Here is a 3,616-nt window from a genome sequence, read left to right as displayed (position 1 = left end):
ATGGGCAACATCTGTTTAAATACGAATAGAGGAGAATTCCTTAGAAGAACGGGGTAGTGATCCTGGAAATCAGAGTGGATCAGGAGTGGCAGGAACTTGTCTGTGAGTTGAAAAATCAACCTAACATTCAGCTTCCAGGAACTCCTAAATATTCTTTTCTGATCTTCTCTTCAAACTCTTAAAATAAAACAATACAACATTAATACGTATCAGTAATTCTGTAATGCTATTTAAAATTGTCTTCATGCTCTGCAAACAGTAAGCCCTCAATCAGTACCATTAATTGATGGAGAAAATGCCCAATTTTACATGTTGATGTCTTGATATCTCATTTCTTACTAGCCTGAGTTCTTACTGTTGTTGTCTATTTAAATTCTGAGAACAAGTAACGGGCCTCTGACACTTCTCCATGGTTCTTTCCAAGAGCCCAGAATATTCCATGCATAACAGTGAGCCCTCAGCAAATGATAAAAATGGGAATGTGCCAAGTAATACTGCCTGAGCAAAGTCATTGGCTTTATACTGCAACAAAAAAGTCACCTTCAGAAATCAGGGCCTCTCAGATCCTGGGGAGATATCTTTTTACCCATAATTCTCTTCAGAGCACCTTTCATCTCTTGATTCCTCAGACTGTAGATCAGGGGATTTAGCATGGGAGTGAAGACTGAATTGGAGAGAAAACAGCTTCTTGTTCTCAGGAGAGTAGGAGGCTTTCACTTGGAAATAAGTCGAACCCACAGACCCAGAGAACAGTGAGACCACAATGATATTGGATGAGCAGGTGGAGAAGGCTTTGCGACAGCCCTCAGCGGAGGACATCTTCAGGATGGTGATGAGAATGCAGGCCTAAGATACAACAATTACTCCAAAGGGGAGCATCAAGACGATAACAGTCATGGCTACACTGTATATCTCAAGTGCGAATGTGTCCATGCACACCAGGTCTAAGAGAGGAGGGCTATCACAGAAGAAATGGTTAACTATATTAGGCCCACAGAAGGGCAATGAAAACATCATAGCAGTCTGTATTGTTGCCACGGGAATCCCTGATACCCAGGAAGCCAGTGCCAGCTGCAGGCAGAACTTTCGGTTCATGATGAGTGAATAGTGGAGTGGATCACAGATGGTGGTATGTCTGTCATAAGCCATCGTTGTTAGGATCCAACACTCTGCAGACCCGAAAAAGAAGGCAAAATACATCTGGGCTGCACATCCATCAAAGGAAATACTTTTATCCTTGGAGAGGAAATTGGTGAGCATTTTGGGGTTGATGACATTGGTGTAGCCGATATCCATAAGGGAGAGATTCCTGGGAAAAAATACATAGAGGTTTGAAGGTCAGGGTCAACAGTGGAGACCAACACGAAGAGGGAACCTCCAATCAAGGTTATTAGGTGTACTACAAGGAAAATAATAAACAGGATGACCTGAAATTCATGGAGATTAGAGAAATGCAAAAGGATGAATTCAGTTAAAAGTGACTGATTGCCTTCCCTCAATTGTATTTTTTATGTCAATGGAAGTACAGACCTATCTGGGCCCAAAATATGTCTTCTTCGTTCAGGAAAAAAAATAAGTAGCAATTATGTAAGTCCAGGACTTCCCTATGAACATATTCTCAGAATGAACTTGGGTAGCCTGTTTTGTCAAGGATCAAGGAGATCATAGCTTGAAATAAATGGAGTCTGGGTTCTCAGTGTCCAGAAGCAAGTTCAGGAGACTGACGAGGTAGGGAAGGTAGCTAATTCTGTAAAGGAATGAGGAGTTTCATTTTATGATCACTTTGCTACTAGTGTTTATCATTATTGAACCCAAATTTTTCCCACCACCCTACATGTTAACAACTGCATAGGACCTAAGCCTGCTGGGGAATTGAATAATCGCAGATTCTCTGCAGAGAACAAAGCACCCCAATCCATGACTTCCACATAAAAATTTCCTCAACATCTGGTCACAAAAACACACCTCCACACACTTAACCATCTGTACACAAACACACTTAAACACATGCACACAGCCTGGGTGCTCATGTGCCCAACAATGACTGGGTGAAAATCCTTCACAGAAAAACAACCACCAAAAATTTACTCACTCATCTGTACCCTCTTTTCTCTCTTAAGTCCCGTCCTTAGGGAAATAGTGTTATAATTTTAGCAATGTGAGGATTTTTTGTATGGTATTTAAGCACCTATTTAATCACTGTTCTAATCTCTGGGGCAGATACAAACTAATAAGGTTGGACACAGTCCATGTCCCAAATGGGGTTCACTTTATCCACATTTTATGAATGAAGTCGCTAATATATAGAGAAGCAGAGTGACCTGCCCAAGATCACACAGCAGACCAATATTATTGATTTGTACTTTCCCTATGTGCCTAGCAGAGTACTCTGCACAGCGCACATGCTTAATAAAAACCACTGATTGATTTTGGAATTTTAATTTTTACAGGCAAAATAGATACGGAAATCACCAATAATACTCGTATTACAATGGCTGTAGGAGTGGGCTCTAAAGGTAGACATTTATTAATTATAGTAATAATGTTAATAATGGTATTTGTTAAGTGCTTTCTATGTGCCACACACTATACTGAGCGCTGGGGTTCGTACAAGTAAATTGGGTTGGTAATTGAGGCAAAGAGAAGTCAAGTGACTTGCCTAAAATCACACAGAAGACAAGTGGCAGAACTGGGATTAGATCCCATGACCTTCTTACTCCCAGGTCCATGCTCTATCCACTATGCCATGCTGCTTCCCCTAATTAGCATCACATTTAGCATCACAAAGGTTTCAGTGTGCTCTTCTAATGAACAGTGTTGGTGCCTAAGGCATAAGAAATTATACCTCTCATTGTACAAAAGCTAAGCCCTAAAATCAGTGTTTATTGTTCACCTGAATCAATCTCCCCTCTAGGCAAGTGAAAGTAATTCCTAGCTTTTTCAGTTATAAAATCCCTCCCAATAGATTGAATTTGGGGAACTGAAGATGTTACTACATTTAAACATGGTATACTGCAGTCATGATTCCATTGGCTAGTCACGATCCCTAATGCCAACGTTCATATGGGGTGCCAACCAAAACTGAACAGATTCAAACGTGGAGCTCATTTTGGGCAATGTGTCCTCGAGCGCTTTGTACAGTGCTCTGCACACAGTAATTGCCAACTAAATATGATTGTTTGGTGCTTTCCCTCCTACAACTTCAGTTTTCATATGAAAAAGGAAGTTAATCAATTCTAGATCACGCATGTATGTGGTGGCAAGCAGCTGCACAGATAATTCAAAATGACTGACAACACAAATCTGAGGTGAGGCAATCATGTAATGAAGCATGGGAAGTTACTGCTTCATATTTGTGTGGTTGCAACTTGGAATTAATGTTGACAGGAATGTGCATGATGCCACTGATAATTTGAAAACATGCTACATGGTCGCAAGCAAAGTCTGTTCTCAATCTCCTGAACAACTATCTTGTGGCTTCTTTCATACATTCATGATCACTCGAATTTTTGGACTGCTCTCTCTCTGTGGTGCCCTTCCCTTCAAGCCTACGTGCTTATATTTTGCTAACAGAGCAATGTCAGTGCACAATAGATAAGTTGCTCTGGGATGCTCT

General features: G+C 40.8%; 1 pseudogene; it reads right to left on the bottom strand.

Moving 5' to 3' along the window:
• Positions 1 to 542: 542 nt before the first annotated feature.
• LOC119921271 lies at positions 543 to 3,397 on the bottom strand (annotated as a pseudogene).
• Positions 3,398 to 3,616: the final 219 nt, after the last annotated feature.

Source organism: Tachyglossus aculeatus (assembly GCF_015852505.1).
Source record: "Tachyglossus aculeatus isolate mTacAcu1 chromosome 12 unlocalized genomic scaffold, mTacAcu1.pri SUPER_6_unloc_2, whole genome shotgun sequence".
Taxonomy (NCBI): domain Eukaryota; kingdom Metazoa; phylum Chordata; class Mammalia; order Monotremata; family Tachyglossidae; genus Tachyglossus; species Tachyglossus aculeatus.
This window is presented reverse-complemented; position numbering and strand designations above follow the sequence as displayed.